Below are 20,984 nucleotides of genomic sequence, written 5' to 3' on the forward strand. Positions count from 1 at the left end.
TGAGAACACTTGTGTTTCTTTGCGTATCTTCACAACCTTTAAGTGAAGAATGCTGTATGTATAATTCACATTACTGCACGCTATATCAGAATGGTTCCTAGGTCCATACTGATAGAAACGATTCTCTGCTGTACGAGGACTGGATTTCATCATGGTAATTCCAAAGTGTGAAAGAAAAAGGGCTTCATATGCAACTGGAACTTCTATTGTGAGAGCTGTTTGTACATGAAGCCTTACGGGTTATAAGAAGCAGGCATTCCTCACACCAGAGCCAGAGCTGCCCATGCACTTCTTTTTTTAAACCCCAAATCCAGGACTTTTGGTTTAAAATGTAAAATCCCACCCCGCCCTGGATGGCCATGTAGGACCCCCAAAAGAGGACATATGTCAATCCTAGCATAGATCCCTTGTACCTTAGGACCTGATGTGATCAAATGTTTTGCCAATAAAGACCTAAACTTCCAATTGCTTGTCCTCATTGGGGCTAGGTGCGCTCAAGGTGCAGCATGATTCAAAATGGTCCACTACATTCAACATCTATCTTGCAGCAGCATAATGTTTACCTTTCCCTGAATGGCTTGGCAGATACTTCCATTGCCCGGTGAGGTGAGTAGGAATTGAACTGAAGAGACCTTTGCCCTGCTGTGGGGCATTCCATAATTGTGGCATCAAAACTAAGCAGGCTAGGGTAGCCCTGTGTGCTGCATTAGAGAGGACAATCCTCTATTTGAAGGTTGCACGTTCCAAGCATGGATTAAAGATAATGAACCACAAGGGAGAGCAGAGGCCTTGTATTTGCCAGCACCAGTTAATACTTGGACAGCAGCTACACAACTCACCTGATCTGTCCTCCTCACTATAGGAAGATGCAGAGGGGTTTTTTTAGCCAGAACTTACAGGAACTTAGTTCCGGCACCTCTCAGGTGAGCATCATTGCATTACTGCACTGGGAACCATAGCTGTCAATCTTCCCTTATTTGGCGGGAAACTCCCTTATTCCAGCGCCGTTTCCCGCTGCTGTCCCGGATTGTTGATATCCTGTAAATTTCCCGGATTTCAAAGGAAACAGCTCCTGTCCCTCCCTGCTGGCCAGGGAGGCTCCTCAACTGCATTGCTCGGCTGTGTTGCTCACCAGTAAGGAGTCTGAGAACGACTGGCGGGTGGAGCTTGCATGCCTTGTGCCGATCAAATCGGCCGCGTTGCCTGGGGACTCGCCTTTGCTTCAGCGCTTCCCAGCGGAGAGGTGACAGTGTGGTTTTCCTTGCTGCCGTATCCCTTTGCCGGGTTGCTGCGCTGTGCGAATCACCGCTTGAGGCTTTGTTTGGCTGCTGGCTGGGTCAGAGGGGCTCTACTGTATGTGCGTGTGTGTGTGTGTGAGAGAGAGAGAGAGAGGGAGAGAGTGAATGTGTCACTTAAGCTGATAGGAGGAATGCTGTAGCTTCACACACTTACCTTCACACAATGTGTAATTAACTTAGGGAATTTTTTTACCGCAGGATGTCAGTACTTTAGATTTACAAGGGGACCTGAGAGATGAATGGGAGATACGGTTTGTCAGTATTAATGGGACAGCTAAATAGAAACTTAACCCCAAAAGCTAGGACCAAGATTCAAATCCTGACTGGGTAACTTTGCTCACTAGTAACATTGAACCATGAGGACGAGATGGTTGGACAGTGTTCTCAAAGCTACCAGCATGAGTTTGACCAGTGGAAGACAGGAGTGCCTGGGACAGGTGAGGCTGCTGATCCCTTATTTTTGAGCCTGCTGATCCCTTATTTTCAAATCTGAAAGTTGACAGCTATGCAGGGAATATGTCATATTGATTCGTTTCAATGGGCCTACTCTCAGTAGGTCTAATGTTGGATACAACACATTGCTTTTTTGTTGTTGCTCGCATAATTGTGTTTCTGTTTATCAGAAGAGGCCAGGACTGGTGCAAAACTGCCTCTCCACCTATAACCTCAAAAAATCTTGTCCCTTGTCCCCCTGCCCTCCAAGATTTCAAGCATTGCTTAAATGAGAACGTTTTTGAATTTGTTGTATTCTGAATGCCCATCACTGCTGCACTCTCATAGAAGCTGTGTGTAGCAGCATCTTAGAGCTCCAGCTGTATTTTGGAATTTTGGGGTCCCCTGCTGCAACAAAAATCAGATTTAAGCTGGTTAACACCTTTGTTCAATGGGCAAATTTATAGAAATGTGATGTAACAAATTTTAGGGAGAGCACCAAGTGTAAAGTAAGAGCGCCATCTACTGGTTTGAGTTTTGCTCATCCATAATTTGTGGATTATAACGTAGCATTAAATTCCCTTGTGTGCAGTGCATGGCTCATAACTGTATATGGTGTGTGCATATGTGAGTTTCTATAGTCGTCCATTCCTTCCTATGAGGGTTGCTGAAGGTTGAGGCCTTGTGCAAGTTAGGCTAGGAAGGGAAGAGAGTGTCTTGTAATACTTCTCTTGGAGATGCCACAGGTCCCATAGCACAGATGTGCAATCACATCCCCACAGTAAAACTTTCAGGTTCCACATGCTCTTGCAAGAATTGTTGTTTACCCATGTTTTAGGTTTACCAAATGGTTTAGGTTTTAGCTGTTTTACTGTTAATAAACATCAGTTCCCCCAAAGTGGAAGCATTATGCTGCTAGGATTATTTTATCAGGTTTGGGAAATGTGGTGCCAGTTTCACAACCACAGCATGTGGAACTGCACAGCACTGAAGCTATTATTAAAGTGCTAAATGATTGGTCTGATTGTTCTATCCAGAATATGACAGTATTTTGACATAGCACTCTTGAAGTACCCTTAAAGAATAGGGCAGAAACTTGCTCTCTGCTTCCCTAGAGGGCAGGACTAGATTTAAATCACAGAAAGGTAGATTTTGGTTGAATCCAGATTAAGGGGAAAAGGACGCAGACCCTAAAAGAGCAACTTTTAAAAATGCAGTGTGTTGCTTCCAAATAAGTTTTACTCAGAGTAAGTAATTACAGTTAATGGGCCTTAGTAATGTCTTACTATTTTCAGTGGGACTGTTCCAGGCTGGGTGATCACTAGACATTCAAAGCGCCTATGAAGTTCAAAGAATCGCAGGCACTGCTGTTCACCACTCACAGAGTTACAAATCACAGCAGCAGTGCATACATTTAAAGCATGTTGCTTTCTCAAAAGACTCCTGGGAACTAGTTTGTTAAGGATCCTGGGACTTGTACCTGTGTGAGGGGTAAACTAAGGTGCCCAAGATTCTTTGAGGGGGAAGCCATGTGCTTTGAGTGTATGATGTAGGTGCAACTGAATCCAATATCCTCCACTGCGCCATCTTTTCAGGCATAAGTCCCACTGACTTGCTTCCAGGGTAGTGAATATAGTGAGACTGGGGTACGTGTGGATCTTCAGATGTTGTTGGGCTGCAACTCCACAAATACCTGCCAATTGGCTGTGCTGCTGTGGCTAATGGGAATTGGAATTCTAACCATGTTTGTTCCCCATCTCCCAAACGCAGGACTGTACCCAAAAGCACTGAGTGATGATAATGGGAGTGAGGATAGAGTCACTTGAGGGGTTACCCCATGGAAGGTGTATCTAGCCCAAGGACCTCCAAAACCTGGAATTGACCCTGGTACATAGCCACAAAGTTTACTGGATGGGTTCAGACGAATGACTATATTTCAGGATCCAGCTTAATAAGTACCATGGCCTGTTAAAAATGCACCGCTTTCCTTCCCACATGTCTGCACCTGAATAAGGTCACTGTGGACGCATTACACTCAAGAACTTTGTTGTCATATATACTGGGCAAGGTTCATGTGAACAAGCTGGAGCCATTGCCTGTTTATTTGCTCTGGAGCAAAGTTCGTGTGAGCATAGCTTTCCTCGTGGAACAGTGACTCCCTTGGTCCATTTAAATCAGGCATCTCCAAAATCCGTTTCGGGGGCTTAATCTGGCCCCTGTGGCAGGCTATCTCCTGGGGGTAAAATCCTTAAAAAAGCTCACAATCCTAAAAAAAGGTCAACAGCTTTGGTCGGCCCTGACGCATGTCCACTTCATCAAATCCGGCCCTCTTTGGAAAAAGTTTGGGTGTCCCTGATTTAAATGTATAGAAATAGGATTTCAGCTCTCTTGTGTACAATTTCAGGGCAGAACTTTGTGGCCAAAGTCTGGAGCTCCATTAAGCAGAATGGACAGGAGCCCCACTACTACACTGGTGGCACTGTGGTCTAAACCACCGAGCCTCTAGGGCTTGCTAATTGGGAGGCTAACGGTTTGAATCCACACGATGCGGTGAGCTCCCTTTTCTTTGTCCCAGCTCCTGCCAATCTAGCCATTTTAAAGCATACCTACTCAAGTAGATAAATAGGTACTGCTGTGATGGAAAGGTAAACGGCGTTTCCACGTGCTCTGGCACTCATCATGGTGTCCCGTTGCGCCAGAAGCAGTTTAGTCATGCTAGCCGCACAGTGGCGTAGCGTGGGGGGTGCAGGGGGGGCCGGCCGCAGGGGGCGCAACATCTGGGGGTTAGGGTTAGGGGGCGCAAATCCACAGGTTAGGGGGTGCAAATCCATGGGTTAGGGGGCGCAAATTACTTGCCTTGCCCCGGGTGCTGACAACCCACGCTACGCCACTGTAGCCGCATGACCCAGAAAAGTTGTCTGTGGACAAATGGCCTGAAAGCGAGATGAGCGCCACAACTCCACAGTCGCCTTTGACTGGACTTAACTGTCCAGGGGTCCTTTACCTTTACCATAACATTGTGAAGTAAATAAAATAACGCACCTTATCATCTAAGCCTACCTCCACCCCCATTAAGTGAGAGTCTATGGCTGTGTACCCTTAAAGAATAGGGCAGAAACTTGCTCTCTGCTTCCCTAGAGGGCAGGACTAGATTTAAGTCACAGAAAGGTAGATTTTGTTTGAATCCAGATTAAGGCTACAACCTGAGTCAACATGGTTAGATTTGCAGAGTATGTCTCCAGTCCTATGTGCTGATATTAATATTTCCCCCTATTACATAAGGAGCTGGTGTCTCCCCCACTCAAAAGTATTCCAAGGGGAACTTATTTTAAATGAAAAATTCAAAGGAAAGATTAGGAAAGATGGGGTGAAAATGAGGCAAAGGGAGGCTGCTAACAGACGATTTACTACAAAGATGGAAAAGGAAGTCTTCAGCTTTCCTGGTGTTGTTTTTTATTTTATTTTTATTAAATTCCAAGAATAAACTCCGAGAAAAGGAGCTTAAAAGGCTGGAACTTCAGCTCATTCCCGGAGATCTGACAACCCCTCAGTCCAGACACAAATGCTCCGCCTCGCCCCATCTCTAACGCCCTCGAGCTGAGCGGCTCTGGCGGAACCTTTGTCCTGCGCTCCCTTGTTTCTTTCCGGAGGCCGCTTAGCGTTGGAGCGCGTCTGGGCCCGATTGCCCCGTTGCCATGGGGATTGCCCGGAAGGAGCGTGTGCCCTCTTGAAAAAGCTCCCCCGGCTTCTTCCGGTGTTGCGAAAGCGGCGGCGAGAAGGTAAGTCAGGCCGCGTAAAGGGGGAAAGAGGCTCCTGGGTGGCTGTCTAGGAGCCAGGCCGGGTTTTTTTTTGGGGGGGGGATGTGGGATTTTTTTGGAGGGCATGCAACCCGCGAGTGGCGTGGGCAGAAACCCCCTTCCAACTACCGCTGATTCTGTGAGCACCGCCAGCAATCCTCCTCCTCCTCTCCGTTGTTATAAGAATTCTAAGGCCTCAAATATAGACTAAATATTCATAAATGCACACATATCTATATATTTAAACCATGTGTCTGAAATAGTACGGGAGAGCAATCCTGAAGCCATTTTGACTCTCAATGACCTCAAATACTCATCTGCAGGGAGGGAGGCAAATAGGGAAAGCCTCCCCATTGCCTTTTCGCTTGCAAATCCTGTCTTAAGGGTGTATTTGTGTATGAATAGGGCGAGCCTGTGGTGAGGCTTCAGGAACTAAGAATGGCCAGGCTGCCTAGCTAATGCAATCAGCGACCATTATCAGGTATCCTGGTAGGCAGGGTTTCTGCTGTAGACCGCCTCCTATGATATATGTATGATGATTTTGGGGTGGTCTTCGGCTAAGGGGGTTGGGCAGTGTCAAAAGTCTTTAAAAGTTCCTGCACACTTTTGTTGAGGGCCTCTCCCTCCTTGGAAGGAGGGGAGGGGACTCTGTTGCAACAGAAAAATAAACATCTGCCTTGTTTTCCACTGGATTCTGCCTCCATCCATTCTTCTCTGGCCGATCATGAATTTAGGGGACTCAGAGTCCCATGGGGGTGTTGGGAAGCAAAAGCCAAACCCCAATTTTTACATCACCATTATCGAAATCACACAAGTCAGTTTCCCCCTCTTTTTTCTGTGTCCCCTAACCAGCCAGCAGTTCACATCTCTTCCCCTTTCCCGCACTCCAGGTTGCCCTGGCATTATTCACTTGCCTTTAGGAGCCTCTGGAAAAACAAAGGAGGAGCCTTCCGCAACAACTTTGTCTCCGTGCCCTTTTTTAAAAATACGAAGCACTTGTTTAGTCATGTGGCCAGCATGACCAAGCATGCTCTGGCAAACCAGAGCAGCGCACAGAAACGCCGTTTACCTTGCCGCCGGAGTGGTACCTATTTATCTACTTGCACTTTGACATGCTTTCGAACTGCTAGGTGGGCAGGAGGAGGGACCGAGCAACAGGAGCTCACCCCGTCACGGGGATTCGAACCGCTGACCTTCTGATCGGCAAGTCCTAGGCTATGTGGCTTAACCCACAGCGCCATCCGCGTCCCAGTAGTAGTAATACAAACAACTAATTTCACAGAGTTGTTGTGAGAATAAAAATTGGGTGGCGAGAGAACCATTATACCAACTTGAGCTCTTCAAAGGACAGGTGGGATATACGGTAAATGTAATACATGGAAGTAATTCAATAATACCAAAATATCAGTGACCAACTGTGGACCTGATTTATGCTTTCAGGCTGCTAAGATGTCGAGCCAAAAGAAGTGTCCAGACTGTGGCTCCTTGGAAATTGTAGAGGACTCTCATTAGGCTCAGAACCAGCTGGTGTGCGCAGACTGTGGCTTCATTCTGACTGAAGGGCTTCTCACAACCACATATGCTGATGAAGAACATTTACAAGGTGAGGCTAAGAATAGCAAAATAGCTCAAAACTCTTTGTATCTTGCAAAGACATAGGATTTGATATACGACTTGCAAGCAGTTCTCAAATATAGACAGGCCCTACACCGTTCAACAGTTTAAAAATGGGTGCATGTTTGAGAGCTTGGACCAAAGTTTGGCTGATATCTGTGTTTTTATCTCATAGAAGTCACATATTCACGGAGTACTGGTCAGAATGAGCAAACGAGCCGTTGTGTACAGCGAGGTACGTATTCTGCATTACTCTGTTGATGCTTTGTGGAAATTAATGTGCCTGTCATCCACAAGAGCTGCATTGTTTCACTTTCTAAAAGCAAAGAGAAATTTGCATTTTTAAAACAGTCTTACCTATTTGCTGTGGGACCAACATCAAAAGAACCTATTTTAGAGTTTTAGAGGTGCATAGAGTCCAGAGTTCAGTTTGATTGCCTGATCAAATCCCACCTGAATCATTGACAGACTGGTTAAGCATGGACCAGTCTGTTTCCATTACCATTAAATGGTCATTATAATTGTGTGTACAGCTGCAAAAAATAAAAATCAGTACATAACTAAAAGCCAAATTAAAATCAAATATGAAGTTGAAACAGCAATACTAACAGCCATTCTCAATTAGAGCCCCCAAAGACTTTCATTTAAAAAAGTTCTCCATAATATCAAAAAAAAAAAAAGCCAAAGTAGGCTTGGTTTGGACACTCCAGTTACACTACCACAATTGAAAGTATGTTATCCACGATTGCCACCCATCTAACCTCTGAAAGTGGGAGCATGTGAAACAGAGCCTCCACAGATTATCTTAGTATATGGGCAGCTTCATACAGGCAAAGACCTACCCTGCGGTTAGATTTCTCACTGATAAATGTGTATGTGGAAACATTTCTTAAGTACTGCTGTGGTATTTTCCCCCCACAGGAGTCAAACGTGTTCGGGATCTCTGCAAAGTTCTGCGGCTTCCTTCTCTGTTTGAAGATACAGCCGTGTCCTATTACCAGCAGGCAATCAAACGTCCCGGCTTCAGTTTAGTCAGCTTGGAGAAGAAGGAGATGCTTGTGGGCTGTTGCGTCTTTGGGACCTGCCGCCAGCACAACTGGCCCCTGACCATGGGCACAGTCTGCCTGCTGCTCTATGGAGACAAGGAGTTGTTTGCAAAGACCTATCTGCGCTTCCTGAAGGAACTGGCACTGGATGTGCCTACTCTCAGCTTGATGGATATGGTGAAAACCCACCTCAACAGGTATGTCGAAGTTCTTGTGCCCTTTCCTGGACAATAGTCCTCATAGTTGGTGTGCAGTTTCCATCATTCAGAAACTGAATTTACAAGTATCATACGGACTGTGTGGTATATTGATTGGAAGGCCGATGAAGCAGCAAGCTTCTTAAAGTTCAGCAGGGACGGGTGTGGTCAGTGCTTGGATGTAGGAACCCTGTGTGTGCTGTGTGCTTCCATCATGGAAGAAATGGGTATTTACATATGTGCATGTATACTCCCGTTGTTCGGTCCCAGCTCCTGCCAACCTAGCAGTTCGAAAGCACCTTCGGGTGCAAGTAGATAAATAGGGACCGCTTACCAGCGGGAAGGTAAACGGCGTTTCCGTGTGCTGCGCTGGCTCGCCAGATGCAGCTTGTCACGCTGGCCACGTGACCCGGAAGTGTCTTCGGACAGCGCTGGCCCTCGGCCTCTTGAGTGAGATGGGCGCACAACCCTAGAGTCTGTCAAGACTGGCCCGTACGGGCAGGGGTACCTTTATCTTTACCTTTTTATGTATACTCCAACTCCCTGATTTCTGAGATTTCATCTGAGGCAGTTCCAGGTTTTTCTCTTTAGCCACAGGGCCAGCAAACTTCCCTTTTTAAACAAATAATTCTCAGAATTGTGAATTCTGCTCCTTCTCCCAATCCTGTAATTGCTTGGAAATCCTTCCTATTATTATTAAGGGCAAGAAGCCAACAAACAGAATTTTGTTGAGTACAAGTTAGGAAGAGTGTAAATTCAGCCCTGTCCATATAGTGCTGGTTAATGGAAGATGCTTGCCTTTTTGATTCAGGCTGCTCAGCTTGCCTTTTTGGTATCCTTGGAAAATGCAGGGCCTTCTGCCCTTTGCCCTTTGCCAGAATGCTTTGTTTTGCTCATGTCCCTCTTTCACCTATTTGTCTTCTCCATCCTGCCACATCTCCCAACCCAAGGCAGTGTTTCTAAATGGCTTGTTTGATTTTCATCTTTCCAGCTTCAAGATTTTCCAGATTTCACCCAGCGTCCCAACTAAGTTTGTGGAAGAAAAGGAGCAGCTGGTGGCAAGGACTGTCCAGATGGTGGAACTTGCCAGCGACACGTGGCTGGTGACTGGCCGGCACCCCATCCCCATAGTGACAGCAGCAGCCTTCCTGGCTTGGCAGTCTCTCCGGCCTGTCGATCGCCTCACTTGCACCCTTTCTCAGTTCTGTAAGCTTGCTGGTATGGAGGCTCCCCGGCCAGCCCACCAGAGACTGAAGGAGCTGCATAACATCCTCCTGCAAATGGCTTCTCAGCTGGGCTGGTTGCGAGTGCTGAAAGTGGACCGTCGGAGCGTGGCAAAGTACATCGGTGACCTTCTGCGGCACCGCCGTGTGCTTCTGCAGGCTGCCTTCCGCATCGTGGATACTACGGAAGACCGTGACCTAGAAGACTCAGCAGCTGCGCCGCTGCAACTAATCGATGAGAGCGCTGCAACAGTAGAAGAGGCCTCCCTTTCAGGAGAGAAGCAGAAGTTCAGCAAGCGGAAACCTTTGCTCCCACCCTGCGTCTTGAACCCCGCAAAGAGGCTACGAACTCCTGAGCTAAGCCTTGAAGATTCTGCTATCACTGGGGATGAGCCCATTTTAGACAGTGAGATAGAGCAGTATATCCGGACTCCAGAAGAAAAGGAGATGTTTAGCAAGGCTCAAGCGTGCCTGTGACCTCGAAGCTGCAAGTGATTCAGACAGGCTTGCAAGCAATAGCCTTCTGATACATATTTTGCTCTAGGAGGCTTAGTTTGGTAAGAATAAAGTATACACTTCCGGAGTTAATGCTAAATACATTACTTCTGGTAAATGAGCCATCATAACCACTAGAGGATTGTGAAAATTTGTTTCCTGGGCTTTTTAGACTTGTCTACCTATGTACTGTCTGAAGCAAAGGGATTCATTGGTTGCAAGATGTGATTCCCCGCCCCCCCCCCCAGCTCTCCATCCCACTAAGAATCTCCTATATCCTTCAGGCATGGCTCCTCCCACCCTACTGTGATAATAATTAAAGACAGGTTTGGGTGGCCTGGATAACTTTGGTTACTGGTGGGGACCACTAGTAACCAGTTGGCGAGGTTGTGTGATTGTTTTCCTTCAACTCTGACAAGGGGTATAGGAAGTGGCCACATTGCAGTGCTTTGCATGCTGTTTAGGACAGCTTTTGGTGTAAAGATTGGCGTATCTCTGGGTGAGAAGTAGTATCCACTCTTGAAGGTTTGGGTGGAGGCAGTCAGCCAGCCTGAGCAACAAATACCTCTTTGAGTTGGCGTTTGACTTGAATGAATGTTTGTCTGGGCTACTTATGGTCCTCCTAGTTAGGCATGGGAGAGTGGAAGAGAAGTGTGAAAATCTAATTGTAAGTTGTTTCAGACATGCATGCTTTAAACCTAGATCCAGAAGAAAAAGTTGTGGCTTTGCAAGCATCTCTTTATAGAACATGGTATGGTGGTACCTGAATATCATACCCGTGTCACAAGATAGGTGGTGAGTCAGTCACTCTGATTAATGGAGCTGCTTAGTTAATTTTTGTCCCCACATGCACACGGTGAGGAGAGAGCGAGCAGATGAGCGAGCGAGGGGCCTCGGTGGAGCTCCTGCTGCCAGGGGCAGTCTACCTGCCGGGTTGCAGGTCGCATGCGCGGAGGGAGGGAGGGAGGGGGCTGGTGGCAGGCGCTGCCCAGAGAGGCCTCCTAAATATGACCCGTTGCATCTGATGTTCGCTCCTTCTTTATTTAGGGAGTCATAGCAGGACTTCTGAAGGAATGCGGATAAGGGTATGCTTTAATTTCAAAGGGAGAGAGGAAATATGCCAGAGTGTTGTGGTCAGTGTAGGAATAGCCGGGTTCATTACTTTGTCCAGTTCCAGTTGCTGCATTTTAAGGAGGAGATAGACAAACTAGAGGAGGAATCTTTCTGGCTGTGGGGGGCCAAAAACTTTGACGTGTGGGTGGGGCAACCAGCAAGTAAATCACATTCTGCCATTGTGACATCAAAATGTTGGCAAGTGGGTTGTCTTGACTACCTGCCAAGATAAATTGTGTAGGGTTCCAGGTTGGGGTTCCAGAGTGCAAGGGGCTTTGGCAGTGTTGTGCCTTGTAAGCCTCCCTGCATTGCTCCTTTCCGTCTCTTATATCAGAGATCAAAAGGAGCTTCACGGAATTGCTTTCAACGACCTTTGCAAGCCTTCAATGAGCTGCAGCTTGGACAGTAGGAGCGATGGTTGAATGGGAGCCTACTTTAATGGCATCCCTTATTGGGCAGGTGAGCGTGGCATCTCCAGATTGGCCTCATGGGCAAATGGGACTGGTGGGTCACGTTTGGTCTGTGAGCCGGAGGTTCTGCACCCCTGAACTACAGCATATTCCAAAGATGGTGAGGAGTCTGGAAACCAAGTCCTATGAGGAACAGTTGAAAAAGCTGGGCATGGTTATCTTGGAGAAGGAAAGGTTAAGAGGAGGCAGGAGAATAGTTCTCAAAGAACTGAAAGACTGTGATGCAGAAGGTGGAGCAGATTTGTTCTATGTTACTCCAGATGACAGATGTAAATGCAGTGACTGAAAACTTTTAAATAAGATGGTTTTGACTTTACGTTAGGAGAAACTTCTTAAGTGTATGAGTAGTTCAAAGGCGGATCAGACTGCCTTGGGAAGTGGTGGGATCTCCTCCTATGAAGGTTTGTAAGCAATGGCTAGATGCCCATTTGCTTAGTAAGCTGTGTATTTGCAAGATTCCTGCACTGAATCCGTTGGGCATTGGGCTAGATGACATCCAAGGTCCCTTGCTACTCTATAGTTCTGTTTGAAGATGTTGACTTCCTGCTGACTAAATGGCATTTCCAGGTTCAGAGGCAATTTACCTATGTATGTCAGAGGCTCAAGGTCCACATGTCCAAACAGGTGTCAAACAGCATGCCGCATGAGAATTATTCATCTCAGCTGTTTATCTGACAGCAGCAAAAGCTAAGCTCTTAACAGGATGGATCATGGATTAAAAATGCCACTTTTAGTAAAGATTCCACCGTTGTCCATAGAGTTTACTGGGAGACCACGGGCGAGTCACACTCAGTCTAATCAATCACAAGGGTTGTTGTGAGAATGAAATGGGATGGGGAAATGAGAACTATGTATGTCACTCATACATAGTTATTTGAAGTAAGGGTGGGGCAAAAATGCAATAAGCAAACATTGCAAGCAGAGGCGGGATCAAACTTTTAAAAACACTTTATTAAAACTTGAAATAAACAGCCGTATAATGTGCTACAACATAATATAAAGAGTTGGTGTGGTGTAAAGGTTAGTGTCACACTAGGACCTAGGAGACCAGGGTTCAAGTGAAGCTCACTGACTGACCTTGGCTCTCAGTCTAACATAGGGTTGTTATGGGGATTAAATGAGGAGGGGTAGAATCACGTATGCCATCTTGAGCTCGTTGGAGAAGAAAACTTGTAAAGTATCCTGTTGATACCTTTCCTGAGCAGAGTCCTGCTGGATCACGGTAGTTGGCATACTTAATTTTATTCCATTGTTGTAAACTTCTCTAACAACCTACTTTTAGCTAAAGGGAAGAATAAACATCTATTAAATAAAATAATTTGTATCCAGCTTTGGATAGCGGTTATCTCAATGCATCCAGGAAACATGCAAGCAGGGTGTGGAACTGACAGTTCTTCCTCAGTTTGCTGCCTTGGCAACTGATATTCAGTGGTATTAATGCTTGTGAACATGGAAGTTCCATTAAGTTGTCAAGGCGAGTAGCTGATACGAATTTAGCTAATTCCTTTATAGAGCCTCCTAAACTAGGCTCCATCTCCCAATCATGAATCCCCTAAACGTTGGCATCTTTGTCTTCTCCTTAAATCTTGGTTTGCAAGAATTTCTTTTTCTAAGATGTGTGCTGCAACACATGCATTATTTTAAAACAAAATATGCTTGCTTCAGAACAGTTTGTTTTATATTTGTACAAATTATTCAGTAGGTTAATTGACTAAAACTCATGATCAGTTAAGTTTTCTTCAATAGGTTGATAGCTCTTGGGATTTCACACCTACCCAGTTATGCTTCACATTGTGCCATTTTATGTATAAGGTTTAAACCAGTGAGTAAGAATTAAAAAAAATCTGCTTAGCATTTATAGAGTTTAAATAGCCTTGTGTACATTTGAAGCACTTTATTAGTTTTACAGATGAAAATTGGGGCTTCAAGGTTTATGTCGGAATCTATCAATTAAGAGGTAGCTCACTAATCAACACCACACCCTTAACATGTGGACAGACAGTGCAAAGATGCAATTCAGACCAGTTAATATTTTTTCGTCTGAAGGCAGGGAGATCTGAAATTTGGATGAAACTGTTGCCAGATCTCAAGACTGGATGCTTATTCGTAAAACAGAAACACTTCCCTGTACTGAAAGAATTAGATGTCAATGAGATTATTTCTGACAGGCCTTTTCCCTGATGTGGTAGTACTGTGTGTGCTTTTTGTTTTTGTTTTTTAAGGGTAATCTTTTAGCCATGCAATAACTTCCTGTAGTTTGTCTAGAAATAGTTTCACCATGCTATCCGCTGTTTTAGGAAATTGGGCCAAATGATGAGCTTTTAAAATGTGAATATAGAAAATCGCTCACTTGTGTTCTAGTGCTTTTCCCTCCTCTAGTTCTTCTCTTTTGTTTCCTTTCCTGTTTTGATATGTATGCTTTTAAGGCATGCAATTTTCTGAAAATATTGTCGGAAAATTCCATATTTGGGGAGAAATTGCATGCTTTTGTACATAAGCTGCTGTTTCTGTTCTAAAACTTTCCTGGTAATGACTTTCTCATTTTCTCTCTTTCTAGCTCTGCATCTTCTCCTGTATCCAGCTCCGTTCAAGACTGTTCGGCAGAATTTGTCTTGGTTCATGTGGTGCCTTTCAGGGAGTAAGAAGGTTAGACAAACTGAGATGGCATGCATCTTGGGTTTTAGTGCAGAAACAGTCTATTCTACAAAGTTCCTCTGACAGTTGATACCTTTTATTCAGATGTCTTCATGGCATAACCTTAAATGGACAAGGTCATGCTGTGGAGCTGTTCTACCATAACTCATAAACTAGTAAGGCCTGCTGATGTTGCATGATACCAGAGCATAACAGCACAGATTAGGTGGAGCTGTTAAGAGATCATGGGACTGAGCTTAGTAGCAGAGCCTTTCCCGTCTCTTCCTGCAAAATTATATGAATATTTGGGGGAATCCATTGCCCTGAGCAATGGATAAATTTACAGTACAAAATCAACCCTTTCCTGGCATGGTTCTCATTCATCCTCTGGGGGGAGGCCCCAGAAAGCAATTCTGGAGAAACACTTGTTTTGTGAGGCTGCTTATAATTATTACATGATTGTAATCCCCTTTATTGAACCACGCTTCCAAGGACTTAACTGAGAACCATGAAGCTATAGACAAAGTCTGTAAATATGTGACACATGACACATTTTATCTGGCTTTGAGGTCCTGTGACAGAAAAGATGAAATTGAAATTGCTGGCTAAATGCCACTAATATCAGTCTACAGACCTACCTGGCATTTTGCTTACACAGAGAACCTGACTCTGTTTAGCTTGAACTAAAAATTAACTACTTTATACGTAACACACCCTGAGACCTTGTGGTAAAAGGGTGGGTAGGAAATATTTAAGCCCCTGATACTGAACTTTTGCTGTTCTTTATTTATACAGATGGTACAAGCGTCACTCCAAACCAGGAGAGAAGGAAAAAGAGAGAGGTGAGATTGAGGTGGATATCCAATTCATGAGGAGCAACATGACAGCCAGCATGTTTGATCTGTCCATGAAAGATAAGTCACGGACACCATTTGGCAAGCTGAAAGACAAGCTAAAGGGGAAACGAGGCAATGGATTGTCAGACACAGCTTCAGCTATTGTTCCTAGCATTAGTCACTCCCCGGCTGACAGTGAGGAAGAGTCAAATGAGAAAGAAAAGAAAAAATCAAAGTCCAAGACCTTATTCTCAAATGTTTTAAGAGTTGTGTAATTTACAAAGTGTGCTAAGTAGTAAAATGTGCCATTTTTTACAACTTTTTCTTTATAATGGTTAAAGCTGGACTTCTTGTATTATTTAAAGGCAGTGCTTGGAAGCTGTGAAGAAACAGAAGTGTCTTCATGCTTGTGCCTACTAGTTGTAAATGAGTAGGATGCAGGTGGGTCTCAGTGGTCCCCAACCTCAGTGTCCTGCTGTTGTTAAGAGCCATCAGTTGATCTAGGGCTGGATTAGGTATTAGTATTTTCAGTAGTATTGGGACTTGTGCTTTCACTATTCTGATGCTGATTTCTTTCTTTTCAGAACCCTCCACAAATGAGGGTCACAGAAGAGGTCATAGCTCAGATAAGAGCAGCACTGCGGACCTCCGAATCACAAAGGCATCCTTGAACCCTTTTGATGAAAACATCTCAGCAGAAGAGAAGCCAGAAAAAAACTCAGCTTCTGTGAAACCATCTCAGACCAAACGCGTCAAGCCCAGGTTAGTCTTGAGAAATGATCTTCTCAATTGAATTTTGAGATCTTGAGATGCTTTAAGGCGATTGCCACCCAGTGGTTTTCATTGTATGTCATAGAAAATATCTACTTTACAGGGTGAGTAAGAACTTTCCTCCTGATAGGGCAGGCATGCCCTGTGTAGGTTTCAGTTGATTAGTAACTCTGCAGGTAATTTGTAGGGTTTCTGTCTCTAGCCTTCTTGAACAGAGAGAAATGACAATGCATGCTGCCTTCAGAACAAAGATGATCCACTTTCTTGCAAGGGGAGGGCAAAGAGAGCGAGTCAGTCCCTCTTCTGCCTCCAGGATGGAATGCTGTCTAGCAGAGAATGTATTCCCCTTTATTGAACAACACTTCCAAGGACTTAACTGAGAACCATGAAGCTATAGACAAAGTCTGTAAATATGTGACACATGACACACTTAATCTAGCTTTGAAGTCCTGTGACAGAAAAGGTGAAATTGAAATATAGGTAACTCGCAATGCTTATTTTGCCTACGTAATTGCTGATTTGGGCCGGGGGGTGGGGTGGAGCAGAACAAACAAACAAACAAATGGAGGAAACATTACAGAACAGCATCCTAGAGCCCTCGTGCTGCCTGCTGAAAACCAGATAAGCGAGACACCTGGTTCTGAGGGTTCCTGGCTTTACACGATTTTGCTTTTATGTGCAATGGCCAGGAATGTAACTACTACATAAGATGCGAGTTAGCTGTAATTATATCTTCTGTTAGTACAGAAATAGGCAAACGGCCCTCCAGATGTTTTGGGATGACAGCTCCCATCATCCCTAGCTAACAGGACCAGTAGTCAGGGATGATGGGAGTTGTAGTCCCAAAACATCTGGAGGGCCGAGTTTGCCTATGCCTGTGTTAGTATGTCTGTGAATATTCACTTGGATGAGAAAACAAACTTTTTCTAGACATCTTGGGAAAATGCCCAACATACTGGTAGCATGCCGGCTACCATTTTCTTATCACAGATCTGTAAAGACCCTCTGTTCCAGGAGTGACATCCTTAGCATTTTAGAAATCTTTGCATGATGCTTCCAGAGTAACTATTTCTGAGAATCATGTGGTAATATGGATAAATTATTTCATAACAGCATGTTCTCCTTTTAAAATAGGCTACCGTATTTTTCGCCCTATAGGACGCACTTTTCCCCCTCCAAAAATGAAGGGGAAATGTGTGTGCGTCCTATGGGGCGAATGCAGGCTTTCTCTGAAGCCTGGAGAGCGAGGGGGGTCGTTGTGCACCAACCCCTCTCGTTCTCCAGGCTTCAGGAAGCTATCCGCTAGCCGTGGGAGACCCAGCTCTCCCAGGGCTAGCGGAGACCTTGCCGGCAGCCAGAAGCTTGGGGCACACTGAGCTCCGCACGCCCCAAGCTTCGGGATTAGCGCAGCGCTCCGCTAACCGTGGGAGAGCCGCGCGGCTATCCCAAGGCTAGCGGAGACCTTGCCTGCACCCAGAAGCTTGGGCCGCGCTGAGCTCTGCACGCCCCAAGCTTCGGGATTAGCGCAGCGCTCAGCTAGCCATGGGAGAGCCGCGCGGCTATCCCAAGGCTAGCGGAGACCTTGTCGGCACCCAGAAGCTTGGGGCGCGCTGAGCTCCGCACGCCCCAAGCTTTGGGATTAGCGCAGAGCACCTGGGGGGGAAATAAAAAACTAGGTGCGTCCTATGGGCCGGTGCGTCCTATGGGGCGAAAAATACGGTATTTCTTCTCTTCTCTTCCTCTTCCCCTTTACTTTTTCTTTTCTTTTTCGAAAATGGACTTTGCTGGCTAAATGCCACTAATATCAGTCTACAGACCTACCTGGCATTTTGCTTACACGGAGAACCTGACTCTGATTAGCTGGAACTAAAAATTAACTACTTTATACGTAACACACCCTGAGACCTTGTGGGAAAAGGGTGGGTAGGAAATATTTAAGCCCCTGATGCTGAACCTTTTCTGTTCTTTATTTATACAGATGGTGCAAGCTTCACTTCAAACCCACCACCCTTGCAGTTTCTGGAGATTTGTCCAGGAGTGGAGATTGCAAATCATCTGCAAAAAACCAGAGCATAACATCAAAGATCTTGGATAACCAAAATGAAGCCAATATAAAGGTATTTTAAGACATACTATATTTTAAAACCTAATTGGGTGGTCTGTGCCCTGAGTTAGGAAGCTTGTAAATTTATTGGCGGGATCAGACAAACTGCAAAGGGGTATAGTCGTTTGGAGACAGAAATGTGTTCAAGTTTTCTAGTTGTACGATTCCCCCTGCCCCTGCTATTCTACCCATCATGGGCAATTTCCTAGCCTTTTACTGACACAAGTTTAGATTTGTGAGTGGGTATGAATTCCCCAAGCTCAAAACTTGCTATCTTCACCAAAGGACTTTGGCCTGAAAGGGATTTTTGTTTTCAGATAAGCAAGGTTTAGTGATTTCGTGCCTCCAACTAATATTGCAAATGATCTGTTTGGTGTTTGAGCACAAAACCTGAATTATTATCACTTAACTGAAACAGCCACTACTGCTGCTGCTTTGTATTTATTTAGTACTTTTCGCATGTTATGAGGAGGGTCTTATCTTCACTTTTCCATGTTGATTACTGGGAAGAAATAGTTGAAGGCAGGTGTACAGAAACCTTGTATGCACATTTGTCTGCATGCCATAAAAGTACTTACTGGCAATTCCTGAAATTCTAGTTTTTTGTGAATCTTCAGTAGCTTTTAAGATGCTTTGGCAGATGACCTCTTTGCTCTGACATCACTCCTGGGATTCCCCGGTAATCCCTGAAACCAAAGGTTTCTATACCTTCCTTCTGATCCTTTGACGCCATCCTTGCAACAGTGCTTGATATCAAAATGACTTCAACCTGTTCATTCTTCCTTCCTAAAGAAATATGATCCTTCAGATCCTGCCTACGCTTATGGCCAGCTGACACACAGCGAGCTGATCCAGCTGGTCTTGAAGCAGAAAGATGTGATTGCAAAGCGAGATCAGCAGGTGCGGGAGCTGGAAGACTACATTGATAACTTGCTTGTCCGAGTTATGGAGAAAACCCCGAACATTCTTGATTGTTGTGGGCCTGCTCTTAGTATGACATCATCAGATATCACCCATAGATTTTGACGTTTCCTGAATGGTGCACTGTTAATGGCTCTTGATACTGTACAATCTCATTTGCAAACACCAAAGAATAGGAACAGCTAAGTGGTTCCTGTAGTTTATTCCTCATTTGACATGGCAATATTTATGCAATGAGAGCCCTAAGTTTGGAGATTGGTAGAAAAATTAATACTGTCATGTTTGAATATAAGACTTGGACTGTGAGCTTGGACTCCATGTTCCTGTTGTCCTACATGGAGTGTGGTGCTTGTTGAATAGATTTGTCTATCTTCTTGCATAGTGCTAATTCTCTTGATGAAATCCTCCGGCTGATGCTGTCACCTTGCCTCAACTAGGTCAATGATTTCAGGTGATTGAAAGGGGAGGAACTCTTGTCTACCATATCTAAAATCTTCAGGGCCTGTGGTGTTTTCACATATCTGTGGCTCCATAATAGCTGGGGCATAAAGTCTGTAAAGGCAAACTTCTTGCGTGTAAAACCAGGATTTAGATACTTGGGCATCTTTTTAAAGCTAGTATATCTCATTTAAATGAACCAAATTGCTTTTTAAAAACTTTATTTTAAGAGGCTTAATGCCTCTTTGCTCCTGCTGGAGCCATAAGCACACAGGCACATGCTTTTGGGAACAAGTATTTTATTGAAATATAGTTTTACTATGTACTAGAAAATGTTTATTCCTGATGGTTATATGGTCCCAAAGTACAGTGGACATTTGTGTTTAGTACATATTCTGTAGGAATGGATCTAGTAACAAATAGTGTTGACCGTTTTAATAGAAATAGTACAGGACCAGCTTCCAGCAGATTGTGACAATCTTCTAGTTTATAACCTGACCTAAAATTTCCAGGGACCACAGGGCTGTAGCTGGCAACACAATGTGCCACATGCAAGAGGGAGTATTCTCACTGGGCCCAAATCAGCTGACCATTCTTCATATAAAGGTCTGCTCAGTTGTATACATTTTGATGAGATTTGGGCAACACACAGCAAGGATACCTTGCAATCAGTGCCTTCTAATTGGTACCTGTGACTTACGCAATCCTGACATCGAAATGCTGAATTTTGTGAAAAGTGTGGTACATTGTGAGGGATATTTCCCCTTGTGCAAACATTTGCTCAGTGCTTAATGTTGAAGGATCTGAATGTATATTTATATTCTACCTTGTTACTCTTGGTACTTAATCCCATTGGGTTTTTGTTTTTTTTACGAAGACCTTCATCTTTGTGAAATGTTAAAAATAAAGTCATTTAAACTTGTGAGAACACTTGTGTTTCTTTGCGTATCTTCACAACCTTTAAGTGAAGAATGCTGTATGTATAATTCACATTATTGCACGCTATATCAGAATGGTTCCTAGGTCCATACTGATAGAAACGATTCTCTGCTGTACGAGGACTGGATTTCATCATGGTAATTCCAAAGTGTGAAAGAAAAAGGGCTTCATATGCAACTGGAACTTCTATTGTGAGAGCTGTTTGTACATGAAGCCTTACGGGTTTTAAGAAGCAGGCATTCCTCACACCAGAGCCAGAGCTGCCCGTGGACTTCTTTTTTTAAACCACAAATCCAGGACTTTTGGTTTAAAATGTAAAATCCCACCCCGCCCTGGATGGCCATGTAGGACCCCCAAAAGAGGACATATGTCAATCCTAGCATAGATCCCTTGTACCTTAGGACCTGATGTGATCAAATGTTTCGCCAATAAAGACCTAAACTTCCAATTGCTTGTCCTCATTGGGGCTAGGTGCGCTCAAGGTGCAGCATGATTCAAAATGGTCCACTACATTCAACATCTATCTTGCAGCAGCATAATGTTTACCTTTCCCTGAATGGCTTGGCAGATACTTCCATTGCCCGGTGAGGTGAGTAGGAATTGAACTGAAGAGACCTTTGCCCTGCTGTGGGGCATTCCATAATTGTGGCATCAAA

At 44.7% G+C, this 20,984-nt stretch overlaps 1 pseudogene across 1 annotated transcript; it reads left to right on the forward strand.

Annotated features, from left to right (window-relative positions):
• Window positions 1-6,970: 6,970 nt before the first annotated feature.
• On the forward strand, window positions 6,971-20,311 carry LOC114585401 (transcription factor IIIB 50 kDa subunit-like; annotated as a pseudogene). The gene is made up of 9 exons (XR_013390816.1): window positions 6,971-7,130; window positions 7,317-7,376; window positions 8,063-8,384; window positions 9,376-10,164; window positions 14,243-14,331; window positions 15,115-15,596; window positions 15,740-15,917; window positions 17,962-18,043; window positions 18,823-20,311. The product of XR_013390816.1 is annotated as a transcription factor IIIB 50 kDa subunit-like (transcript).
• The last annotated feature ends 673 nt before the right edge of the window (window positions 20,312-20,984 follow it).

Source organism: Podarcis muralis, chromosome 15 (genome assembly GCF_964188315.1).
Source record: "Podarcis muralis chromosome 15, rPodMur119.hap1.1, whole genome shotgun sequence".
Taxonomy (NCBI): Eukaryota; Metazoa; Chordata; class Lepidosauria; order Squamata; family Lacertidae; genus Podarcis; species Podarcis muralis.